This window comes from Acanthopagrus latus, chromosome 10 (genome assembly GCF_904848185.1).
Source record: "Acanthopagrus latus isolate v.2019 chromosome 10, fAcaLat1.1, whole genome shotgun sequence".
Classification (NCBI taxonomy): domain Eukaryota; kingdom Metazoa; phylum Chordata; class Actinopteri; order Spariformes; family Sparidae; genus Acanthopagrus; species Acanthopagrus latus.
In genome coordinates, this window is record NC_051048.1 from 3,577,617 (window position 1) to 3,605,499 (window position 27,883).

The following is a 27,883-nucleotide window of genomic DNA, read 5'->3' on the forward strand; positions in this document are numbered from 1 at the left end:
TGGTCTCTATGTAAACTGGTTTCAAAGCCTGGTGCTCATCCTGGATTTCACCCAGTAGCTATTTGAGGTATTGCAACGAAAAAATAATCCATTTTGCCCAAAGAGCACCAATTTAAAAGGGTTGTCTGTGAAACTGTCGACGCTTCGACCTGCAAGCAAGCTCAGTCGTTTCTTTTACGAATATTACATAAAATCTGTGATGTCACCGCAGCGTCAAGTGTGGGAAACTATAGCAGGAAGTAAGACACTTTTTCAGTCGACTCTCGCTGCATTGAACGGGCTCCATCTTTGGGACCAAAAATCTGGATCTATTATAAATCGCCAGTTTAGTAACAGCAATGGCAGTTAGACGCTAACGTTAGCTAACAACCCTCCGTAACTCAAACGTGAATCAGAGTCTTCGTGTCTTCCAGCTCGATTCTGGACCGACGAGTCTGGTAATGATTTGCTTCTTACAGAACAAACTGACCCCATTTTGACGTGCACGTCGGTCCGGATCGCAACACACTCGCACCGCGCGTCTTTGTTTGTTTTCCGTCCGTGCGCGTACCACCAACACACGCTTGTAAAGTCATTTTTTACACGCCATGCTCCTCTCATTAGTCTTAGTGTTAACTAGCAGTGAGGAATGCAGTTTGAACAGCTCAGTGGAAAAAGCAATATAATTTAACAAGATGCTAATCACCGAATTGCTGAGGTGTTTAGTCACCGCGAAGCTGCACGCTGCGACGTCTTCCAGGGCGCTCAGGTAAGAGAGGGTGGTCGGCTCTTTACCTCATCCTCCGGTTCATCGAAACACTCCGTGATGGGAACAGCTGGAGCGGCGGGATGATGTGGTGAGGAGGGAATGTCTGGATGGTTGTCACGGATATTTATCACACAGTCCATAAACCAGTGATTATAACCTGACTAGGTCAAGAGATGAGACGGTGTTTGTGTTGAAACCAGTAAATGTTTTTTTTTTTTATAGACATTTTAATCAGGTTTTCAAACGTCTAAAAAAACCTTTAATCCACATTTTGTCCAGTCTGGATGTGATCATCACTTCAAGACAGGTTCTCAACCTGCTGAACTTCCCTTTGAGGGATTTTATTGGGAGTTTGTGTGGGAGTTTTGTTTTCATGATGTCCTGGATCGTTAGAATTAAAGGAAATTATAGCAAGTATTTCTACTTTTCAAGCCCAAAAGCTCATGAAAAGTGTGTATCAAGTGGAAATCAACCAGTATTTTTTTATAATCATCTGAAAATATTCAACTGTAGGCCACAAAAAGCATAATAGCTAACTTCTAACTTTGAGCTAACATCTCTGACCAAATTTTAATACAAATATATCACTTACAGTGGCTTTAAGAGGATATTTTGAATACTTTGAATACATTTATATGCAATTAAGATCATTCAAATTTTATTTTTATTTTTTATTTTATCATTAACATGTCTGCCCTGTTGGAGAAACCAGCATAGACCAGCACCAAAACCAGCACCAGAACACAACATGGTTTATGCTGGTTTTTCCAGTAGGGTATAGCTGGTTTTGACACAGAATCCATCTGAAATGAGGACTTTTCATCTTCTCCTTCCTCAGTGAGGCCTCTTTGGAGAAAGTCCGGATCTGATTGTAGTTTTGATTGTGTCTTCTGTCCTCTGGAGTCTGAATTCCTCCTCACAGGTTCAGGTCGGTCATGTGAAACACTTCTGGTCATGTGCCTTCAAACCAGGAAGTGGATGTTCCTGTCTGCTTGTGCTCACCTGTTGAACTCCAGGATCCGTCTGCAAACATTAACTGAAGGTATCTGAAGAGATCTGTTTCTGAACAGATCTTACCTGAGGCGCATTCGATTTCCAAGCCGGCAGATTTCAACCTTAAGCATCATGAAGAGGTGAAAACATTTAATTTGTGATTGTTTGTTAGCAAAAAAAAACCCTCTGAGAACTCACACAATGAATCTGAAGGGTGACAAGATGATTATAAAGACAAGACATGATATTATTTTGTTTTATTTAGACTTTTATCACATGTTTTGTTGCTTTACTGTGAATAACTGGACATTTCTAACATTTTGGAGGTTCTGAAAAGCATTTATATAAAACAGTTTGAGAAAATAACATCAGATTTTGAATTAAATTAAGGGAAAATTCTGGGTCTTTATGGTTGATAAAAAATATATTTTAGCTTCAAAGATGAACGTCTTCCATCCTCCAGGTGTCGTGTTTATTTTAGCTTGTCGCATGTTACGGAAAACTGGTTTGATCGCCCGAAGCTGACCTCGGACAAAAACCTTTGACACATTCCTGAAATTTCCCAAGATGCTGTTTTCTAAAATGTCCTGTCCTCCTTTATCTTAGATGTTTCGACCTTCACACATCGGACCGAAAAAGTTACGAGACAGGAGAGCCGAGCCGGAGGAGGAAGAGGAGCGTGAGAGCACAAGAGCGGACGTCCAGACTTATTCTGAAGGGACTTTTAAAGGAAACGGCTTCGACATTGAAAAGAACAGTAAGTGTGGAGTCACGGGGCACCCTCGCACGTCTTCAAGGTCTTTGACGGATGTCATTCACACCCACACCTACACACACACACACACACACACACACACACACACACACACTTACAAACAGTCTGTAAATGTCAAGGAGAGGCTCCTGACATCTAACACTCGTCCATTTCCTGCTCCTGACAGGAAGTTCAGCAGCTCAACGAGACAAAAGAAACCAAAAACGCCCTGTTTGTCATGTTTTTCTGAGCACATCAGGCCTCAGCAACATCATTACTGTCCGTGTTTGTGTGTTGTGCAGTGTGGGAGCTGTAACTCTGTCCTGTCTCACAGTTTCGTCCCAACGAAACAATGCCCGTCTTTGTTCGGCCTGGTGTTGCTCGACTTCTATTGTTTGGTTTTTTGCTGGTTGTGTATGTGTGTGATTGTGTGTGTGTGTGTGTGTGTGGCCTTTTCTCACACTCGCTCACGCACAGTGAGATTTTACTGAAACAGTGGGATGTTATGATTACAAATTAGCATCAGTGCTAATAAGATTTGGGGCCGTTAAAGGGGGGGGCTTTTATTCTGTCTCGTTAAGCGGGACGAAGGGGGGGCTCTTATTCTGCTGGCTCGTTAAAAAGGCAGCGCTTAACGACCTTTGAGGCTGACAGTAAAAACAGTGATGAAGTGAAATGAAGTGTGTGTAAGTGCTCTCATGGCTGTGGTTATCTGGGGGAGATGTTGTGGAGGGTTTGTGTCTGCAGTAGAGAATGTTTTAATGTTTGTTTGGTGTGTCCGCCTTGGTGTTTCTTTTCTGAATACAGAAATTGACTAAACTTGACTTCATTAACGACACGACTTTCCTTCACTAACGACTTGACTCGACTTTCCTTCACTAACGACTTGACTCGACTTTCCTTCACTAACGACTCGACTTTCCTTCACTAACGACTCGACTTTCCTTCACTAACGACTCGACTTTCCTTCACTAACGACTTGACTTGACTTTCCTTCACTAACGACTCGACTTTTCTTCACTAACGACTCGACTTTCCTTCACTAACGACTCGACTTTCCTTCACTAACGACTCGACTTTCCTTCACTAACGACTCGACTTTCCTTCACTAACGACTCGACTTTCCTTCACTAACGACTCGACTCTCCTTGCCCCATTAAAACGTCTTGCTGGAGACCTGGATCACATGACTGCGGTGTCCGTACAGGCCTGGTCCTGATGTTCCTGTTGGATCTCGCTGGTTCTCGTTGATTCATGTGTTTCCAGTGTTTACTCTCCGCGTGCCCACATTGTTGTGTGTGCTGCTGGATGTTTGTTGACAGTGTTTATGGGCCCTCTCATGTGTGTTTTTTGTTTGTTTAACAGTGTGTGTTTCCAGTTGCTTTCTGGTGGTCACAGTTACACAATATGCCTCTGTGTTGTTGCACAGATAGTAAAGTGAGTTTCGTACTGTGATGATTGCTCTATAAATCTATAAGTGCACACACAGTGTTTCTGAGAGCAGCTCATTGTTCTTTGTCTCGTATGAGAGCGGTGCTGGTCCGGTCGCTGAACTCCTCATCGCTGCAGCGTCCTGATCCGTTTGTGGTGGCTTTATTTAAAACGATTTATGGAGCACGGCTCTGAGTGAATTTAGGGTGTGTCCAACTCCTTCTCCTGGTTAAACGATGGATAAACATGGCGCAAGGTGCAAAGGGGTTGTGTTTAGACTCTTAGTGGGTCGTGCATGCTGTGTTTCCTCTGTCCTGTCGAGTTTACAACCACAGCGTTCAGTTTTGCTGCTCAGATACGCTGAAGTGTTTCATCATTACCTTGAAAAGCTTGTTTACTCAGATGTCATCTGGCTGCTTCGTCTGTCAGGGATTTACAAGGTGAGCCGATGGAGGGATTTATTTGTTGCTAAGTTGTTAGCTCAGTTAGCCGTGCAGTTAGTGGGCGTGTTAGCTGACTCTCCAACACTCGGTCTACTCTGCTCCTCATGCCTGAAAACCTCCTCCTCCTCTCAGCAGGTTTTCTCCTCCTCCCCCACAGAGTCAGCTAGCTAATAATACGGCTAGCTGTAGCTGCTAACTGAGCTAACTAGCTGCGCAGCGAGTAAACCTGTCTGTCCACCAGGAAATGTATGATATTATATGTAAATAGGTGTCTTATAAACCAGATTTCCATGAAAACATCATATCGAGAATAAAATAAAAGCAAGAAAAGATGTTGTTGAACTCCAACACTCTTCCACTGAGTATCTGCTTCACATGTGAACTTTAAACTACCTTTTTATAGCATCAAAATGAAATATAAAACCTGTTCTTCGACATCTCACGCACGCTTGAGGATATTTCATGATCTCTGTGCAGACGGCGGGCCACCCTGCCTCCAGTATTCCCCCTCGTCCACCTTTTTTTATTCCTCGCTACATTAAACCCCTCCAGACTCCTGAATGTCGCAACCTTTATTGATACCTCTCGGTGCCAGCGGCGGCCCCGGGACCACCGTGACTGGCCCCCGAAAGACGCTTTCAAGGGAACTCGCCTCCATTTTACTCCTATGATTTAATACGCCGTGAGCAAGCTCACGATATTCTGCGTTAAGATTCCCTTTGTGTCCTGATCCGGAGGTCTATAACTCTCTAATTGGTTTCTGTCTGGGGAGAAGTGGTGCCAGCGAGGACAGACGAGCCTCGCTTTAATATTTTCTACCCACTCATACTGTGGTTTGCTTTTCCCCTTTTCCTAAAACACAAGAAGCCTTGAGAAGCAGCCAAAAACTGATCCAGATACATTCACCTCTCTATTTTATTCCCCCCCTTTTTTCTTGTTCATATATATTTCTCTTTTTATTCCCTTTCTCCTTTCCTTCTCTAAGCCCTCCTCGCTAATTTTACAGCTCTTTGTTTCCTGTCTTACTTCTCTTTTCCTCGCTCCAGTCGTCCTCCTCGTTCTATTTATTTTAATTAAATGCTCAGTTTATATGTAATTCCTAAAGCCGGGACTTATAGCGGGGCTGGTGCAGTTAAACTTAAATCGGTGTAGACTTGCATGTTCGGGCTCAAACGACCAATCAAAGCGACCGGGACGCCGTGCCAGCTTCATGATGTAACATCCTGTTGGGTTAAATCCTTTTATTTGAATGTAACTTGGACTCTTTCTTTCTTTTCTTCCCTTGTTTTTTTTTATTTTTTTATTTCTTTGCATCCTTGAGTTAATGCTCCACACACACACGCACACTGTCTCATATCCTTTCGCTCACCTCTGTAAATGCGACCAGGAAAAAGGGGGTTTAGACGTCAGAGAGGAAACGGCCAGAACATCATTCCAGTATGTTTTTATTGCTGCGATTATTAGATTTCATAAAATAAATCCATTTTAACCGAGTTTACCGCTTGTTTTCTCGGCCTGCTTTCAGAATGAGGGGCGACGTGTATGTGTGTGTGTGTGTGTGTGTGTTTGGTCATGGCTGCTCTTAAACTTTAACCTTTAATCACCAAATCGTTTTCGCATCTGTGTGTGTGTAATTCTGATACTTAATGACATAAGTGCGTATAGTGTGTGTGTGTGTGTGTGTATGTGTGTGTGTGTGTGTTTTCAAAGGCGTCTGCTACAATAGAGCCATACATCGGCGCTAATTCTGTTGCACAGCTCGGCTCAGTTTCCAACGGCGACCACTTAACGTTATAACTGTTTCCCTTACTTCAGCGCAGGACCGGTCGACTCTCATCTCTGCTTGATGTGTGTGTGTGTGTGTGTGTGTGTGTGTGTGTGTGTGTGTGTGTGTGACAGGGAGAATATTAGCATGTATTTTCCATGTGTAAGTGTGTCACTGCGAGGTTTCCATCATGCTCTCTTTAGTCTTCAAACATTAGAAATAAAAAAGTTACTTCCCTGAAATCAGTTTTTGGAGCTGTTACTTTCTCCGCTGGTTTCAGATGGAAGGAGGCGATTTACATTTGTTTTTTATTTTTGTTCATTTTGATGTTGTTGTCCAGTTTCTAGGTCTGCATTTGATCCATTTGATCCAAGTCACTGACAGTATGAAATATGGACGGAGCTTCTCGGTCTGGTAACTCCGCTGGTTGCAAACATAAGTCTGATTGTATGTAAGATTATGAGGAAATTACCTGACTTCTAACTCGATTTATTGACTCCACGAACAGTTTCCTGATGAGTTTATGGTCTCAGTCTCTTGTTTAAAGTCTTCTTCAACACAGCATGATGTTTGTTTGTAAGTAATACAGTAGAGAGGCAGGTAGAATAAAGAAACAAGTGGTGCAGGAAGAAGTTTCAGGGTTGGAGTTCATATGTTCTCCCCGTCCTGAACAAAGCAGAGTTGAGATGGACGATGAGTTTGTTCGAAATAGGAAAACGTGACAGAGTGGATGTCACGGTTAAGTTTAACGACAAGAGAGATAAACCAAACATCAGCAGCCACACGTTTCAGCAAACAGTGTGTGTGTGTGTGTGTGTGTGTGTGTGTGTGTGTAATCATGAGCACATTTCGAGGCTCCGTCGTTGTGCGACTCGTTCTTCTGTGTGTTTGAAAGGTGTGTCGACCATTTCATGTAGGCAGCGCAGCAGCCATTACATTACAAGGACCATTGTGGCTTTAAAACCTCCTAGTGTGAGTGTTATGACTCTAACACATGTGGCTGACACACACACACACACACACACACACAATTACTGTACCAATGGCTGCATGATTACAGTCTACATTTACCATAAAACCTTAAATTAATAAAGTATGTGAAACATCCTGTGTGTGTGTGTGTGTGTGTGTCATTACTGTTTGTACTCTAAAGTGACCACACACACACACACACACACGCTGCTCTCCTGCTGTTTTAGGAGGACGTGGTTTCGATCGGGCAGACCGTGGCCTCTCACTGGTTGTTGGCAGGTGTCCAGCAGCCAATCACAGCCCTCCGCCAATTAGAGCCAAAGGTATAGGGAGCAGAACATTTTACAGGCTGCTCTGTGTGTGTGTGTATGTGTGTGTGTGTTCAACATTGTACTTTTAAACTGTGTGTTTGTACAGTCAGTTTTTAATATGTATATATTTATATACTTTTTAAATTACAGTACTATTACTCTCATTACTTCCTGTACTAATATATTACCAATATGTTACTATGCTAAACAAATTATTGTCTAGATATATATTTTTATAAATACAAGTGTGTGTGTGTGTGTGTGTGTGTGTGTGTGTGTGTGTGTGTCTGTGTAGCGTTCACTGACTCAACTGCACATTTACCCATTAAGATAACAGCACTGTAGCTCTGCCAAGATGGCTATTAGAGGAGTATGTGTGTGTGTGTGTGTGTGTGTGTGTGTGTGTGTGTGTTGTACTTGCGGCCTTCATCGCAGCCCCACCAGTTGATTTAGTGTTACCCCCCTGGTGGTGTGTGTTTTTTAAAGCAGCTCTACTGTAGAAGAAGATTAGCTGACTAATAAGGGGTTTCTGGTGTGTGTGTGTGTGTGTGTGTGTGTGTGGGCGGTCTAGACTTCAAACCTCTACCTCAGCATATTAGGAGTAATCAGTAAAACCTTAAATTCAGACTCATGTATCTGCCTCCAGTTCCCTCTGGTACGACATCCTGTTTCATCCGGATTGTTGTTTTTGCGGTGCTGATTTTGTCCTCTGGCTCGTCACAAATAGCTGCTGGTAACATTATGGCGTCAAACACCAAATGAAATCAGGCATTTACCCAGAATCAGCATCAGCAGAGACCTGTGCTCTTATTGTTCCTGCCCTGTTAAAGCCGTGTGGATAAATTTGGAGGTCAGTTTGAAGACAGACGATTGAGGATGGAGGCGATTTACGGCGACTGTCCGGGACTTTTATTGAAGAGGGGTTAAAGAGAGTCAGGGTGTCAACAACGGGTGAAAACGGAGCGTAGACACGAAATATTTTCACATCTTTACTCAGTGAATTGAGGATTTATTCTACTCAAACTAGAGTTAATTGGGAAAAGACGAACTAAGAATGTTTTGGCACATTTTAAATGAGTTTAAATGAAGCTTGAATTCAGACAGTGTGTGATTGTGTTTATCTGTTAACGTAAGGAAATAGGTGTAAAGTATCTCCTTTCTCCTTATGTGAGTTTATTTTCTTGCTAAAGCTACTTGCTAAAGCTAAAGCTACTCGGGCTATCTTGCAGTACAAGGCTAGCTGGTTAGCAATTTCTGCAACACAGACATCTTCGACACAACGTCAACAATCTGTCAATAATGTTCGCGTTCACTACCTTTTTAATTTTAAACTAAAACTCTGGCTGTATTTTTAAAATGACTTCTTTTAATGATGAATAATGTTCTCTCGTCACATCTGTTCAAGTTCCAGAAATTGCTAAGAAAGCCCATAAAAACTGTAGAAAATACAATAACAATATTTAACATAAATTTTAAGGTTACGGCACGAAAACAAAGTCATTCACCTTCTCCACACACGCACACACACTCTGACTGCTAAAAACCATTTATAAAAAGGGAGGAAAGAATAAATAAATGTTTTCAGTAGCTGGAAAGATATCAACTCCTTAGCTCGACGGCTACACACACACACACACACACACACACAGACTTGCTTCAGTACCAACACAAATAACCAGGCAGAAAAAAAACATCATCTTGGTAAAAATGTAGCGCAGACTGCCAAGGCCACGGTCCTCCCTTTTATCACAATAAATCATAGCAAGAAGTTGGAGTAGTGTGTGTGTGTGTGTGTGTGTGTGTGTGTGTGTGTGTGTGGTTGTGTGTGTGTGTGTGGGCGGCTGTGTAAGCGCTGCCTTTGTTTTCCATCCCACTTATAAAGGTCAGGACCCTCGGGAGTCATTATATCACCCCTGATATTAATGCCTATGAGCTGAGATTATGACTGTGTGTGTGTGTGTGTGTGTGTGTGTGTGTGTTACCCATGTGTTTCTACTAATATAATTTGTCTGAAAAGTACAGTTCATTACTGGAGTGTGTGTGTGTGTGTGTGTGTTTTTGTATTTTTCCAAGTTCATTGTGTTTGATTAGACAAGCTGAACACTGTGTAACGTATTAATACACACACACACGCAGCTGCAACGTATTTCTATGAATCCAGTTATTCAACCTGCATTAAGTATTTTTAGATTAATAAATGCCGTGTGTGTGTGTGTGTGTGTGTGTGTGTGGACCGTAAGTGAAAGCAGGTCTTGACTTCAGATTCTTGTCTTGTTTAACGTCTCCGCCACTCCTCTTTAACGTCTGTTCTTGTTAACATTTTTTAATGTTTATCATGCAAATTACCGTATGATTAATCTGATTTCTTGTGAATGAATGAAAACATGTACAGAACTCATGAGAAATATGAAGAAGGGAGCGATCGAGACGTCCATACGTGGCTCTAATCAAGACTTACTCGTCCCCCCTTTGGCCTGTCACACTTTTCCATCCAGTGGAGGGGATATAATGGATCCTCACCGCTCACTCTGCCGGTGATTGATTGGTTTGCGTTCTTTATGCTCGATTAAAACCATTTTCTGTCCCACCCAGTAGCTCTGCTGATGTCTGGTTTCTGAGGTTTTTGAGCTGTAGTATTCCAGGTAAACACTCCCAGTCGTCTGTCTTGACCACTGTCAGAGTGTCTCTGGGCTCGTTACGTACTGCTGACTGGCGGAGTGACGCCACCCGGCCCGTCCGCTCTACCCAACGAGATCAGAGACACTGCAGCCGCGACAGCCAAAATATTACTACTTACTGATGGCGATGGACGATGCCTATTTTCCGTTGATCTTTGCTTGTTTCAGTCTCACACCAACACTCATCAGCATCGTTCCTAGTCGAGGCAGACAAAGCAAGCAGCTGTCTGAAAGACTACCAAGTACAAAAATCCTCATGACTTTCTGTTTTGGGATCAGTCAGTAGTCCCATGTACAAGACAATACCTCTAACAACCAGGTGAAACTGCAGCCTTCTAAATGGAGCAGCAGGGTTTTCATTACATTTAAAGAGCTGCCCCTGTTATATTTTTACAGCCCGGTTTGCTACAGTACAGTCTTTCTCCACGGTAAGTGAATGGGAGCCATATGGAAATCACAGCACCGTACCTGAACCGCTATTTTAGTCGCACAGACCGAGTATTGTACTGAGAGGACGTTAAAAGAAAAGGGAGGAAAAGAAATGAGGTGGATGGAAAAGGGCGATGCAGTGACGGCTGATGGGACGTGGAGGAGAAAGGTTTGTTGAGAGGGAAATTAAAGGAAAACAGGACATAAAGTAAAAGGAGGAAGGACAGCGAAGCAGCATAATTCAGCGTCCGCTTCCTGTCAGCTGTCATGTCTCCTCTCGCAGACGAGGCGTTCGTCTCTCCGTGTATGAGAGCGCGTGATCTGCATTTTAAATCTCCGTCCTCGTGTCACAGAGCGACTCCGGCTGAACTCGAGATCAAAGCTTTCACATGGAGAGAACAGCGGCAGCCAGCACAGATTTTTTCGAGGCGAGGCCTCGAGGATTTGGTGAAGTTGTGGCGCAGCTGTGCGACACATGGAGGACCATGAATAAATTAAAACACACACCGCAGAGAAGCGAGAGCAGGAGGAGACTGTAAGACATGGAAAAGAGGGGAAGAAGAAACAGAGAACTGAGGCTGAACTCTGTGGCAGCGGCGGCAGACGTAAGAACGGCGAGGAGCTCTGCCTCTGCATCGTTTAGAGCGATTACCAAACGGAGGCTGACGCACGATCGAACGACGAGATGTGAACTCTCTTACAAATACTGCTGTTACACTTCCACGAAAACAGGAAGACAATAATGAGGACACACACGTGCATGATGTGCACAGTGACGCACACGGATCACATATGCACATAGAGCAGATGCAAACACACACTTGCTGATAAACGCTGGCGGTTAGCTTCTCTGTACGCTCCTTGTGTTTATGCACTTGATCCGGTAACGTTAGCAGACTGACGGCTGCCGCTTAACGTCAGTCGAAAACGGGGTAAGTGGAGAAAACAGTGATGGTTGTTGAGTTTGTTGTCCGGACAGAAATCTGCTCTCCCTCACCTGAAGTTTGATCCCGTTTGGCTTCATTAAGGTTGACAAACGCTGGTGGGGTGTAAAGTAAAAATGGACCTGATTAGCTGGATATCATGAAGCTAGCTAACCGTGACGTTTTTCACCAAGCGTGCAGTGATTCCAGTGCCTCATGTTGCTAGTTTCAACGTAATTTAAAAAGTCGTCAGCACGTACATAATAATACTACCTTTGTACCTTTTTGTTGTCCTTTTGGTGATTAACGTTAGCTATTTTTAGCTTTTAGCCTCTTCAGTATTGGTTGCAAATTGTTGAAAGACAGTCTTATTATGGACTACAAACACAGAAACTAAAAATATTGGCTTTCACGGGAAGTGCAGCAGTTTTGGCTAGTTCGGACTTCATGTTCGACCAGTTCAGATGAACCTTGTGTCTCTGTGGTGCTACTGAACACTGACACAGGTCTGGCGCAAAGCAAACTAGTTTCAACGTCTTGCTTCATGTCGACTAAAACTAGCTTACTTAAATATATCGTGGGCTATAGCTTACGAAGGCATAAACACTTAAATTATACTGTATGTTGTCTACAAACAACATTAGAGTGTTTTACACATGTATTAATCATTTTTAACCATTTACAAATGTCTAAATTTGGGATTAAAATGTAATCAGGTGTGTTTTTAATCGTGTCTCTTTGATAATTGATCCATTTTGTAATGTAAGTAGCCTGAAAAGCCTCATCAATCTACGTACGACATTTCACGGTGGTCCAAAAGCATTTTCGTAGCTCATCGATAACGTTTTAGAAGTGTACGAGGCACAAACCTGTGAATATCAGCCCTCCGAATATCGACCTAGTTTCCTGTCCCACATGAATCCACCCTCCTGTACTCCCACTAACCATCTGCCAGATGTGAGTGTGCGGAGGTCAGGAGAGCAGGATGGAGGGAGGGAGGGAGGAGAAGGAGGTATAATTTCACACCTGTCAGGTTCACGGCCTCGGTGAAGACGACAGGCGAGGGAGACGAGGGAGAGGTGAGAAGTCTGAACAACTCTGTTCCTCCTCCGCTCTCTGCTTTTGTTTAAGGAACATGTGCAGACGATCCTCCGAGCAGTTCTCCGGTTTAGTTGTGAGACGGAAAAGGTTGCAGTGAAGATTTACTGGAGCAAAAAAAAAAAAAAGCCCAAAACACAACAGTGTTTATTATCACCTTCACCTGCTCACCTTGTAATACCTCTGCTGTGTCAGTGTGTGCTGTGTTTCTCTAAAGTTGAAGCATTTTAGATCATGTTTACATTTATTAACAGTGAATGGATGGATCAGGAGTTAGAGCTGCTAGCATACAGGCTAATGTTGTTAACAATAGCTTGTAAATGACATATAACGCTAAAGGTGTCGCTGATAGAGACAATCCCAAATATCAGCCGTGAATCTTCACCCATACCTTTTTTTTTTTTTAGCATTTAGCATTTAGCATTTTTAGCTCATTCTTTCCATAACCAAACAGCAGACAGATGAAGAACTTAGCGACAAGCTAGTGAGGTTAGCTGAACAATTAGCAGCTAAAGAACCAGATATTTAATTCAGGAGTTGATGGAGACCAAAATCTTGGACTTAAATTCATCAGGTGAAATGAAACATGATCCCAAACGAATGCTAATGGTTGCGCACGTCTAAATGTGCAACTGTTAGCCACAACAACTTTATGAGGTGAGGAGAAGTCAGTCTTGCCCTGTGCCTACTACAGATTTATAGAGCTGCTAGCACATAAGCTAATATTTTTAACAATGGATCATATATGTCATAAAACTATATGTAATGCTAAAAGTGTTGCTGGTAGTGATGAACAGCTGTGATTCATCACCCAACTTTAATTCTCTAGAGCTTTTTAGCATTTAGCATTTTAGCTCATTGTTTTCTTTCATGGTCTGCAACTTTAATGTTTTGTTTCACTCCCACTACTCATGAATCTTGCTTTCAAAGTAGGCAGCTGGGAAAACCTTCTGATAAAATCCACTGTTTCATTACTTATCCAGAACTGAACAAAAGACAGTAGAAGAAATTAGCGACTAGCTGGTGGAATTAGCTGAGGATTTTAGCAGCTAAAGAACCAGATATTTCAATCAGAAGTTGGTAGAGACCAAAATCTTGGATCTAAATTCATCAGTTGAAAAGAAACATGATCCCAAAGGAATGCTAATGTTGCGCAGTGTGTGAATAGACGTCTAACTTGGCATCTGTTCGCTAACGTTAGCCACAAGAGCTTTACGAGGTGAGTGGATGTCGGTGTTGTGGTTCGTGCCTCTAAGGCTGCTTTTTAAAACTGTAAAAAGTGACTCATAGTGCTTCAGAATGATCAATACCACAAAACAAAAATAAATTAGCCTCTCCTGACTCTGAAGCTTAAGGGGAAAATGTTTTTCTTTAAAGTTTTATAAGTTCTTTTAGCTCCCGGCTACAATTATTACATAAAAAAAAAGGGGGCAAACAGTGCCTTAATCTTTCCAGTCCTGAAAAAAACTGTGCTGCATTTTTTTTTTTTTATGACTGCAGCTTTATCATAAATACAGCTTTCATCTCGTACAAATAGAGGGAAAAAAAAGGAATATATAAACACAAGCTCAAAGGGGATCATACGCACAAAAGGTGAACCTCCTTAAAATAAGGAACGAGATTATTTTAATAAAATGTTGGCACGCCAGATAACGATATAGTTTTCAAAGCACAGAGAAGCATGACGCGCTTTGAAAATTACACCGCTATCATGTGTGTGTGTACAAACGCTCCGGCGGGGTATTCTATTGAACGGCATAAGATGCTAATAAGAAAAAGACTTTAGGAGTAATGAGAAAAAGATATCAATATTTTTTTATTTATTTATTTTTTTTGCTTTCTGTGATGAAAGCAGCGTGTCTTCTGTGTTCGAGCGCTGCCCCGGTGTTGAACTGTGGAGTCTGTGCGTGATTATGAGAAGAGAGAAGGAATGTGGTTCACTAACAACACGAGCCCCGAGGACGCTGCCTTCCCAGGCTGTAAAACACATTCTGGTGCTGTTCACACACACACACACACACACACACACACACACACAGCATCGGCGAGATGGACGCCCTGCTGGGTTCGAACTCAACAGCTGTCGGGGTGTGAAACCTGATAAAAGCTGAAGAGTCTAAAGCGGGAGGGATCGTCCAACTTTTTGATAATAAGGTGATACTTTACCGATCCGGCAGAGGTCGGAGGTCAGAGTTAAGCCGCGGAGCAGCGCCCCTGGATCTGGAAGAGATTTAGTGACTTGCTCGCTAATGCGCCTAGTAATCAATATTTATATATATATTTTTTTATACGAGCACTAAATCAGAATACTTGCGGTGATGTGAAAGTGAGAAATAGCCTCCTTTGGCTTATTGTTTGACGCTGCTTGCTGAGCACAGAACAGCTGATGGAGGTTAGCGACTCGTTAGTGCCGTTTGTGCGGATGGTCAGTCTTTTTTTATTCATTATACGTACGTCTAGGTGCTGTATTAATATTGGGAAAAAAAATCAAAATGCTCAACACGCGTAGAAAGCCAGACAAACAACCCGTAACTATTCCTTTAAACAAGCTGTCAAGATGTCCTTAATGTTATGATGTCACAGCGACACAGTCGCCGCCACCAGCATGGCCGTGGTTACAAAAACAAATGCCGACTCACAGTGGGCGGTTCCTGCTCAGGCCTGTGAGAGCTGACCAATCAGAGCAGACAAGGGGCCCTTAAAGAGACAAGGCACTGAAATAGAGCATCCAGCTGGAGGGTGAATAGAGGAGCTGCAGCGATGGAGAGGATGAAGAAAATAATGTATTTTTGAACAGTAAAGTGAGTAGACCTTCAAAATAAAACAAATTAGCATAATGAGGGACTTTTTAATTTGGCGGAGCCCAAAACAGAGTTTAAAGGAGATTGAACATTTGACATCACATCGAAAATGTTACTGAGGACACGTAAAATTTGTCTCACTGTTTCATTTTAAAACACCAAAATTAGAATATGTGGGTTTTATTAAATGCAGGAAGAGCTGCTTAAAACAGGCAGATGGAGGCGAGTAACAATATTACGACGGTTACTTTTTTGTGTGTTTTACTTAAGTCTCTCTTCCAAGTAAGAAACGCACTTAAGTCATAACGTAACGGAACTTTAATTCACGTCGTAACAAGGCGCCAGAGCCAATAAACACATCAGAAATTCAGTCAATACCAACTGTAACAATAGTACAATAGTTTGTTTTTGAAGATCATCTCAACATTAAAGCTAAAACGTGGAAACCGCTGACTGATCTATTTACGTCGATGCTCCATTTACAGCCGTGACACCCGCCACTTCTGGAGCCATTAGAGTCCTCAGAGCGGTTCACAACATGGCGGTCGTAAAGCCGTAAAGATCTATAAATATGACTGACTTTTATCACTACGCCGATACGTGAATTAATGCAGGGGAGTTAAATGTTTTTACCGCATGATTAGAAACAATACCCCATAAACAAGTAATATAACAGCCTGTCTGCTCTCGGTGTAAACCTGGTGACGCCATGCGCCAAGAGTCAGAGGGAGCATGTGTCACCTCGGGCGCCGCGGGGCAGTAATGTACCGAAGAGACTGAATTTATCAACCGGCGAGCGACAGAAGAGGCTGAGTGGAGGGTCGGGGTCAGCCTGAGAGTCGGCTTTTATTATTCAGCATCTGATATTTATGAGACGGATTGATCGCGCTGTTGTTGAGGCGGAGAGACGCAGACGGCTCGGAGGAGCTCGCCGGGGTTATTTACAGCTCGTCAGAGGTCAGAGGAGCCGTCAGGACGCCATGACATCATAGAAATAACAACGTGGACAGAGATACACTGAAGAGAGAAAGAGGGTTACATTCAAATTCACAGAATTTTGTACATTTTTCAGGCATCTCAGCTTAGTAAACTTTGTGAAATTCGATTAATGTAAAAGGAAAATAAATAAAAATGTGTTAATAACACATTTGCATGATAAAACACGATTTTACTGACTCAGAATCTGACTTTGTCATGTTAAAACCTGAATAAAACAAACAAAGGTAGGTAGTAGAGCTTTCTGACCAACATGTCACCTGTTGCGACATAACATGACTGCATGATGTTAATGTATTATTCATCTTATATCCCTCTTTATTGTTGATTTATGTTTCAGGCTATAGCTGTGTAGGCAGATGTGCGTCCTGTTGACTGTATCGGTTTGTTTTACGCTTCAAATTTTCTGCTTGAACGTATTATCATAAAGAAAATGTTAAATGCACAATTTGATGGATGCAGAAGGTTAACAACATTTCCATTACAGACTAAATGATTTAATTAACTCATGCTTCGAAAACAAGACGCGATCCAGTTGCATCAGTAATACCAAGCTGTCTGTTGTCACTTAACGTTGTCGTCCTGCAGTTGTCGAGTTGGGAATGAGACTCAAAACCTTGTGTTACACATTAGGACCACGTTCCATCTCGTAACAACTTAGTGAATACGTTACGTAAGTACAAGTCAACGTTGACGTGAACTTTGGTCAGTTGAACGACCAATCCAACAACAGCGATCATCTCCTGACTCAGATGTTTTCTAAGAAGCAACTACAGCGTCTAAGTGAAGCGTATGAAAATGTATAAACATTATCATTAATCACCGATCAATGGACTGAAGCAAAGAGATGAAGTCAGTCTCGACTAGACCAGAACGAGCCGAGAGAGAGAGAGAAAACGAGATGTGACAGACGAGCGTGTGGACAGAAAAATGGATAGAGCTGTCAGCTTTTCCAAACAGACAGATCCCCCTCCTGCAGTTCATCATTAGAACACACACCAGTGTCTGCACACACACACACACACACACATGAACACACACACTGCAGGGGTCTTGATATACGAGGTTGCGGTCATGTGCTCGGCTCACGGTTGCCGCCTGTGACGATTGAATCACCGACCACAATGATGTCATATCTGTCTGGCTCGATACTGTGTGTGTGTGTGTGTGTGTGTGTGTGTGTGTGTGTGTTTGTCCTGAACTTATAAAAACCGACTGACCTCAGCTTTACAGTAAATCTCTCCCACTTTCTGCTGGTTGTCTCGATGCTTCACCCTGAAGATGAGCCCCGATGCCTCGTGAGTTTACTGGCAGCGAGCTCGGCGCCCGCGGGGTCGACCGGCGGAGAATTACCCAGGATTACCTCGGCCGCCATTACCGAGAGCGCGAGACGAGACATCGTCATATTTATTAATGGAAATTATGATGTGCGCTCGTTGAGTTTGAGGGAAAATTAACGAGGGATGACCAACATTTATTACTTTCCTTTTTAATAAACTGGCACCGGTCAGGATGCAGGGACGGTGTTTTGCTGAATTGCGATCAAATTAAAGATACAATATGTAAGATTTCGGAGCCAAAGGTGCAATATGTAAGAATATGTTAGTTTAAAAACATTCAGAAATTTAAATAATCAACATGATATGTGGTCCGAGCTCCCAGTCTGAGTGGAGTCAGCCAATACGACCGCTAGCTGCTTGGTTAACTGAGCTCACAAGATAACTGCCGCTATCTGTGTGTTAGCAGCAGTTAGCATCAGCGTTTGGAATTGTTTATAGTACAAACTGGACAGGTAGCTAACAAACTACAACTTCTAAAAACACGTTTTGTTGAGTTGTGTACTTACATCATCCCACAATCAGTGTGGCTTCAAAATAAAGTGTTTTTTTTTAAAAAGACCTCTTTATATTTCCAGCGTATTTTCTGCTTTTTTGCACAGGAAGTAAACAGGTAACAACAAAACAGGTATTTAAAGCCAAACCACGATGTTTTCCTGAGTGACGAAATGGAAAAATGAACCTAAACAAATGAAAACTTGCACCAAGAAGAAAGAAGAAGTAAGAAGTTCCTAAGTAATCTCTTGGCTCTCCTCCCGTCGGTGAACAGCTGCAGATCAGAGCTGAATCTGATGTGACTCTGGGTGTTGATTCCTCCAGCAGGTCCGGCTCTGCAACACTCGGCACACTTCCTTTGTTTGGTCTTCATAGAGAGCCCCCTAGTGGTAGAAATTAAATGTGACTTTATCCTGAGCTGCCCCGACACAGAGATAGTTTTTTAGTCTCTCCGTCTTTCAGCACTCCGTCCGTCCTCAAATATCTTCCTGCAGGTGGTCCGCCTGTTATTGTCTTCCCCAGGTGTCTAAATAGGAAGATGCTGAAAGACGTGACGGATTCCTTTTGAGGGATCAAGGCGGTTATAGACACTCAAAGACAGATGCGCACGCTGATAGATGTCACCGGAGGCCTTTTGCAGGTATTAGGGGTCAGGTGCAGCGGACAGATGCCTCATCAACCCCTCCACCTTTTTAATCAGAGCGTCACTCATCCTCCTCCTCTTTCTCTCATCCCTCTTTCATATCGCCTCACCTCGCTGGAGGACTCGTCATGACTGTCAGGTGATGAAACACCTTGAAGACGATGTAGTGACAATAACGAGGGGATTAAAAATGAGCAAGAAAAGGATGCAAAGATCAGAAATTACAAGAAAATGAAACCTCAAAGTGTTACTCCTCTCTCTTCTTCTACTTGCTCGTTCCCGTCACGTCTTTCACCCTCGTGTCATCCATCCCTCTGCACCTTCGTTTTAACATCTTCTCACAGATTTGTCCTGACAGGGAAAGTAATTTGTTCCTTGATCTCGTTCGGGTTTGTTACCCAGCGACGGCAGAAGGCGAGTGATTGCCCTTCCTCGTCAGGAGCGCTTGAACTTTCACAGAACTTTCGCCTGCCGTCTGACGCACATGTCAAACTGTTATTTCTGGTTCTTGCAGCACAATGGGGGCTCAGTTGAGGCCTTCGCTCTATCGCACTCCATCTAGTTTGCTGCCGTTCAGGCAGCTCCCGTTACAGAAAACTCAGAATTCAGTTCCCCTTACTTGTATTACTGCAGCATGAAACTTTAAACTTCAATCTTTTGTTTTGGTTTTCCACCGTATTTGTGATCAGGCTGATTATGTGTGTATTTTCAAACAGACAGCGGTCGAATTAAACCTCTGAACACTGACGGGGATCGAATATTAGCATCTCTAGTGACAGAATGAGCTCCACAATTACTAGAAGATATATATCATTCAGGCGGAGCATCGGGGACCTTCCTCTGGCTGCTAATATTGCTAACAGCTGGCTAATGTTGCTAATACCACCGCCTGGAGGGAGGAGAGGAGGAGTCGCTGTATCAGGTCCAGAACATTCTCATTCCCAGATTGTCGAACAGATCCACGTCTAATAGATAACGTAATGCGCTTTATTGTGCCCAAACCATGATCTTTTAGTAGTTTTGTTGCCTAAGATTAACCAACCGACTGACTTAACTGTGACAGATTCACACAGTTGACCACATGTTAGAGCGACTCTCTGGCTGAAAAGCTTTCTAGTGTCTCATACACACAACGTCTGTTACTTAATGTCCTGGGAATGAGAACGGGGGTTTAGCAGATCACAGGTTTTCGTCTGTTTGATGGTTTGTTGGTTTGTCAGCAGGATTACACAAAAAAACTACTGAACAGATTTCCTCTAAACTCAGAGGGAGGATGTGTTTCAGCCCGGAATAGAAACCTTGAACGTTTACAGCAGGTCTGGATAGAGGAGTCGGATCCTGGAAGTCTTTCTAACTTCCTTTAACATCTGAAGATTCACCATTTTCCCTTAATTTCTCACTGAATGATGCATGAATCTTGAAAAAAACACGTGCATCCAAGATTTGATGCAGAGCTGTCGACCGTTGGGCCTGAAACACCTTCTCCAGTAAAACTCAGTCGCATCTTTTGTTCCATCCTGAGCCACGAAAGACATTTCACATCCGGTTTTACAAGCTCCCTGACTTCTTTATCGACTTTCTAAAAGTAAAATCCAAGTTCTCCTTCATGTACTGAAGAATTTACAGGTTAAAACAGCTGATTTTCCACCAAAAACAGTGAAAGGTTCGATCATACTGCTGGATGTTTACCTTGATCAGCCACTGGAGGTCGTGTGGTCACCTCCTAACTCACCACTGCTTGCATCCTTTCTCTTCTTCCCTCCATCCCTCCCTCCGTCCCTCCATCCATACATCCATACATCCATCCATCCTTTCTCTTGAAGGGTCAGATGCTGGTTGTGTCATTTTTGTCTCTCTCTCTCTCTTTTCCATTCCATTCTCTCTCTCTCTCACTCCCTCAGCAGAAAACGCTTTATTGTGGTTTCTGGTGTTTTCGGTGGAATTATTCCTCCTTACCCCCCGAGCTTTGGCAAATGACGGAATAAGCCCGTGGTAATTCCTCAGCGCTAACCACAGACATGCTCCCCTCCGCCTCCCCTCCACCTCCCCTCCGCCTCCCCTCGCCTCCCCTCGCCTCCCCTCGCCTCCCCTCCGCCTCGCTCCGAGCTGTGTGTTCGTACATGTGTGCGATTGTGGGTGCTGTGTTTGCTCTCTGACGTCTATGGAAAAGAGTTCCCTCTCTCTTTCTTTCTTTCTTTCTTCGCCTCCCCCCCCACACTCACTCTTGAAGCTGCAGGGTCATATGTATGACAGAGGGAGGGAGAGAGCGGGAGAGAGAGGTTACTGTAGTGCATGGAGAGCGAGCGCGAGCCTCCTCCTGCAGCTCCTTACAGAAAAAAAAAACAACTTTGCATCAGCAGCATGTAGCGGCGTGAGATTTGAGCCCGTACGACTTTCTAACGACCGCTGCATGACTGATCTGACTCTTCGCCACTTATCTCCTCACTTACTGCAGTACATGTAATTATAGCTTTGTCAAACAACCAGGATTTATCCACGGTTCGGCGTTCTTGGTCCGCGTCCCAGAAATCACCTGTCAATCAAACGAAGCGCTCCGCACCTCTCAGCTCTTTGGAGAATTTTCTTTTAGCCCGAGAAGCTACAGTGGCTACCGCTCGTACCTCGTTCCAAGATTTTAGAATCAGCTTTAATCTTGTTGCAAAGTTAGAATGGAGATGTCAAAATTGGAGGCATTTATGTGTGCAGCATTTAGTTCAAGACAAGTTTCCATCTTAGTGTATCTTAAAGTGCATTTTAGCCTCTAGTCAGACATGCCAAAAGCAATAAATCCAGAGTAATATACGTACGTAAAAAGGTGATAATGAGAGGGAACAGTAAGAGGTGGAGGTCTGAGTCTTGTTTTGTGCATGGGCAGCCATTTTGAACACACATACTGCTGTTGTTAAGTCAACAAAGCTTCCAAACCATCGACTGCAGTTTGTGTCTCGCCACTGGATGTTTTTTAGGACACCTGGGGACATTTCCACCTGTTTTTGTAGCGTCAAAACAAGATGTGTTTTTTTGAGTAGACCAGCGATTTTTGTGGCGACCAAAATGTGCGATTTTTCACAGGTAAGTCTCCATCTTTGATCGAGGCGACCAAAACAGTTGTTTTAAAGCCAAACCGTGATGTTCTCCTGACGTTACCAAGTGGTTTTTGTGCCTTAACCCTAACTGGAATCAACCTCAACAGACCGGTCCGCCAAGAGTTAACGTATCTGTGGGGTTTGCAGAGAATTTGGCTGATTCCATAAATACAAATACAAAAAAAATAAAAATATAAAACCCAAATACAGTAAAACCCACTAACTGGAACTCAGTCCGGCGTGTATTCACAGGCACACACACACACAAATAAAAAATCTGAGATGCTTCTCTCTCCAATATGTTTATTGTGAAGCTAAATTCCACGTCAGCGCTCCAGAAATGGATTACACGCTTCGTCTTTTCTATTTTCTCACACAACACATTTGAAATGTTTGGAAGTTTGATGGAAAACAAGAGCGAAACAATAAAGGTTGATCGGAAGGCGTAAAAAAAAGATCAAGACGTGGGAGAAACTCAACACACACACACACACACACACACACACACACACACACACACACACACACACACACACACACAGAGTCCTGAGTGTGACCCCGTGCCCTATCCATGTACATGGTACAGGAATGCCTTGTAGCCGAGGTGCTGAGAGCTCATTTGTGACTTTGTATGTACGTGTGTGTGTGTGTGTGTGTGTGTGCGTGTGTGTGTGTGTGCGTATATGTGTGTGTGTGTTGTAAAGGTGTCGAAAGATCAGTCACAGGGTCCGACTGCATCGTCTTGTGCTAAACAAAACCAGCTGAGGTACCAGGGTCACATCACATGTACACACACACACACACACACACACACACACACACACACACACACACACACAAATACTCCCATTTTTGACATCCACAAAATACACTCAAGACATGCACACACACACACACACGCAGTGAAAAATAAAAATGTCAGAACGTTACCAGACGGTCGGTGGTATTGTGATCCTCAAAGAGCGAATCTCTGGGGATCCATTTGAGAAGTGAGCTTTGATTTTACTGTATGGTCACAGTGTGTGTGTGTGTGTGTGTGTGTGTGTGTGTGTGTGTGTGTGTGTGTGTGTGTGGAGACAGAATACATTTCTTTCACTGGACTACCCAGTAGAACCAAACTTAACCACCTTGGGAATGAAATGAACCAACAAACTGTACGTAACAACATTTGAGGAAGAACGACTGTGTGAGTTGCGTTTTAGGAGATTTTATGTTTTCGTTTGTCCAAAACAATAAAAAGAATTTTAGTTTACACTGATTTAATTAATAACTGAGCAGCTGAAAGTGAGAAATGTTTGGCCTTTTTGTTTAATACAAAATAATTCAAGCAGTTGATTGATTATCATTTAAATGGTGAATGAAAAAAGTTGCCAATGGTTAATTTTAATCTGACACACAGCAAAACAAAACCAAAAAATGCAGAATAAATGTCTGCAATGTTAAACCAAGGCCATGTTAAACATTACTGTTCTTTATGTTGCAACTTTATGGTCTTTAGGTTCAATTTCATGTTGTGATATTGCTGTGTTTATACCTAAAAGAGCATGTTTTGCCTTGAAAAGTAAGATGCCACCTAGTTTTAATGCTACAAACATGGCTGGAAAAAGTACGCCACCCTCAAACTGCGATCACTGGCTTTTGTTGCCTCCAACAACATTTCCTCCATATTTGTCTTTTTCCTCTGCAGCTTCACAAAACAGTCAAAATGATTAAAAGCAAATATATTTCAGAACTGACATGAGTGCTTCAGTAAGCAGATACCTCAAAGCCAAATATCCTCAAAACCTGTTACATTATTCATGCTGTTTAAAATGAAATCTTTGTAAATGTGTGTGTCACTTGATTTCCACAGATCCCCGAAATCCACCGTCGAAGAGAAACACATTTCTTTTCTCTCCCCTAAAAATGACTTTTCCACCCGTGAACAATCTTGAAATTAAGTTCTCACATATCAAACAAAAGCTCACGCGGGTACGACTGAGAATATTTGATGGTTTGACGGCAAAAAGTAAAGTAAGTTGGTGGGATGTGTGAGTATTTTATAAGCGGAGGTCATGTTGGGGTCAGGGTGAAGGTAAAGGTCGGCCATGCGGTGGTGAACGTGGAGGTGATGGTTAAAGAGTTAAAGGCAGCGGGAGAGGTGAAGGAAGGTCGTGTAGCGCTGAGGTCACCAGGTGTGTGTGTGGCGTTCATAATACGACATGATGTGTTTGTCTTAATTTGTCCAGAGGATTATTCTGAGTGTGTGTGTGTGTGTGTGTGTGTGTGTGTGTGTGTTGGGGGGGAGCACCACCAACCTCGCTCAGCCAGTAAATCTGACAGAACATTTGTTTGGCCTCTGAACCGTGATCACCCCTCAGAGTCCTCTTTCTCTTTTCCGTGCGGGGAGACATTTCACGAGGCCTGCTGAAGCCATCAGCGAAGACGAGCTCGAAACAGCGAGAGAGAGAAAAGAGAAAAGAGATGGAGGTGGAGGGGAGAGGATGAAAACCAACTGATATAACAAGAGGAAAGTGGAAATATTTAACTCGCTCATGTGGCAACGCAGTGATTACATTTCCTGAAAATCCACCGTGCAGAAATGGATTTACAGTAATTGGTTTCTACACGAGGATGTCGCCAATTCTTCGGGCTTTCGCCCCCCTGATGAGAGCGTGAAGCGCCGCCAATGTGAACATGATTTGCGCCCAAAACAAATTAATTATCCGAGGAAACTAAGGATTTGTGACCGGAGAAGTTTCATCTTTATTTAAAACCTCATCCGTGGTGCTAAAGAACATCAGAGCTGTGGGCGACGGTACGTGACTGGAAGAGGATGGGAGGGTATTTATTATCCAGGTTACGGGGGTCAAAACCTGCCAGAATGTCGCAGTGTAAAAACGCAAAATGATTCTCAAGATGGGAGAGAACACGACTGCCGCACTAAATTTAGTGATGTCGTCTGGCTTCTCCGGGTTTCCTTTTTCATTGAGGAATCCTTGAGGCTGTCGGCACCAAACTCTGCAGCAATCCATCCATCAACCTGTGGGTGGAGCGAGAAGAAAAGTAACAAGATCGCGAAATGAATTCAGGATTCATCCTCTGGGGAACACAGTTTGTGCCACTTGCTTTGCCTCACATAACCTGGTCGCATCAGCAATAAAATCGTGGTTGTGCGTGATCAGATGTTGGCGGACATGTAAGGTCCTGACTATCCAAACATGGTGTCAATTAATGCATTTGCCACCATTTATTCTTGGGATTTGTTTTGGACTAAATATTTCACTGAAATAGATCAAGTGGACTACGAGAAGACAGTTGTTTCGGAGGTCGATTCACTACTTTAACGTTGAGAGCTCAAAATGTTGTAAATGCTTCTTTGTCGGCTTGTTTGCTGGTTTAAAGATCGGCTTGTCTGATGTGGTTTTATCTCGAAAGGGTTTGCATGAACCGAATCACAAGAATTTAAGCTTTCTAATGATATATGGTGACTTGAACTGAGGAATTAGTGTCGTTATTTACAGCAGCTGTGCTTGAACTCTTGTGCAAATGAGCCACGGACGAGCTTGGGTTTGGTATGAGGTTGATAATTAAGTCCCATGATCCTTCACTGCTTCATGAAGTCATCAAACTCAGTCTTTTTTATTTGTTTGTTTTCATTTATTTGATTGAGTGACTGACGGGGACACGACTCGACCAAATTGTGACCCAAATTTCACTAAAATCTGTCCAATATTGCTTGAGATATTTCCGTCAAAACCACAAATATCAACCTTGCGGTGACGCTCGAATAAAAGTCAGGGGATCACCGAAGTCGCAAGGATTCGTTGTTGACATGTTTAACATTTGTGACGCCTACTTTGGTTTAACCAGAGTGATGTAAACAGCATCTTAAAATGCCCTCAATCCCTCTAAAGTCCGACAGTTAAATGCACATTCAGTATAAAGCTCTTCTTCCAAGCTCGTTTCCTCTGGTGATCGTCCACAGCTCGGTAATGACCGCGACTCCCACAGCAGAAACACTCTCCTCTGCACTCCTCACCCCTGGGCTTTTCTTTTTTTTTTTTTTTTTTTTTTAAGGTGGAGAAAAAAGGGAGAAATTGCAAAAGCGAAGCCACGATGGGAGGAAAAGTATGTGGAAGGAAATGAGAAAAGGAAAGTGCAAGACAAAAAAGAAAGCGTGCACTCTTCACCTCCAGGACGGGAGAGGTGAAAAGGGCAGCGACGGAGAGCGACGGAAGGCGAGCGATGGAGGAGAAAATATGAAGATAAGGAGGTGGAGAAGGGGGGGATGAACGGTTATGGGAGGATTTTAACGAGCATGTTGGGGTCTCAGTAGAAACAGGGGGCCGTCTTTAGAGAGGAAAGGCTGTATATATTTGTAGGTGTGTTAAACACATTGACCCACGGCTTCCCATCGAGGAGGAGGAGGAGGAGGGTGACGAGGGGGACGAGTGGCTGGGAGTAAGAGATGACAAGATGAAATAAACCGACGAGGAATTGAGCGAATGAATCAGAAAGTAACGAGGTTAAAGGCATCCTGTGTTCATGCGTCGCCAAAGTACACCAACACGGGAAGCTGCTCGAAAATAAATGAATTGAAGCGGAGCGAATCTAATTCTTCTCCGCCGGGTCAGAAAGAGGCTACAAGTTAGGACCCGCCATTAGCTTTCTCGCAGAGCTCCTGACCTTCCTGTGCCGTGTAACACCAGCCTCACGAACCCTCATCACTACATTACAAACCCTCTCCACCACGCTATGAACTCCCAACGAGCCCATCAAGGACGCTCTTACGAGCCCCCGAGCGCTATTTAAACTACAATTTCCCAGGCAGGGCCCTCGACGCTGCACAAAGACCCTCCTGTCACCCAAACTGACACCAAAACCTCTCCAGTCAGGCCGCTTACACATGGAAGGGAGTGGCCTTGTGGTTTGGACGCCTTTCGCGCTGAGACTGCGAGGTCACGGGTTCAATCTGTGCAGTGGTCAGTCAATAAGACACTACCCTCCGTCTGACCCCTTTGGAGGCCTTTAACTTAATCATTTCCCATAGCAAATGCAATAAAACCGACATGCGATGAAGCCTGTAATCTAATAAAGAAGCAAATAATGCAAGAAAATATCCAAACGATAATGTGATGGCGTTGTTGCAAGTATCGTTAACTTAATTTGACGACAATTAACCCTCTTTGTGGGCCAATTTTTTTATTTAATTCCACAGCGAGTGAGCCAACGACCTCTATTTAAATCAGAGGAATAAAAAAAAAAAAAAAAAAAAAAAAAAAAAGGAGAGCGTTACGTAAAAACCTCCTGAGCCTGAGAGTTTTTTTTTTTTTTTTTTGACGGGGACCTTTTTTCTGAAATGTCAAAAATGCAGCAGCAGCGATCGATGAGAAAATAAAGCCAGGTTTTCTCATTTCCTCAGAAATTGCCTCTTCAGAGTCACATAAGAGTTTTGCAGGATGCTAATGATTTGTTTTAGCAGTGGGGGGGCTCGATGGTAGCATGTTATAAATACCTCACGGGCCCCTCAGCAGCATCTTACGAGGGCCTTGTGAACTGCCCCTGAACCCGGGGTCTTTCCCCAGGCACCTCAGAGTAAACAACACCGAGGCTCCTTAACCCCCAAGATGGTCGACCTACTTAACGAGGCGGGAACATTAGCACTGGTCCCTGCTCACGATACAGGAAGACTTACCAGCCTTTTCTCACAAATTAGTCGATTTAATGACTCTTTAACTCTAAAATCCCGTTCAGATGTTAATTGTAGACTAACTTACAAGACTTCATTTGTTTATTTCTGGGAAAAAAAATACACCCAGTGCACATTTTTATAGACATCAACCGTAAATTTGAGCTCCACAGATGCAATTTTTTTTCTTATCAATAATTCTTTCTCCATATTGGCTCCCTACACAGATTGCTGTGGTGCCGTCAAATCCGATTTGCTGGATTGACTGAATATTTATTACTGTACTAAGTTTTTTATTGCTTTTGATCA

At 43.2% G+C, this 27,883-nt stretch overlaps 1 long non-coding RNA gene across 2 annotated transcripts in view; it reads left to right on the forward strand.

Annotated features, from left to right (window-relative positions):
* Positions 1-1,490: 1,490 nt before the first annotated feature.
* Positions 1,491-27,883, forward strand: part of LOC119027045 — a 56,679-nt gene continuing 30,286 nt past the window's right edge. Inside the window, exons 1-2 of one of the 2 annotated variants that reach the window (XR_005077283.1) lie at positions 1,491-1,881; positions 2,348-2,498. This is a non-coding gene — a long non-coding RNA (uncharacterized LOC119027045). The remainder of the gene's footprint in view (positions 1,882-2,347; positions 2,499-27,883) is intronic. The other variant, XR_005077282.1, reaches the window with a different exon arrangement.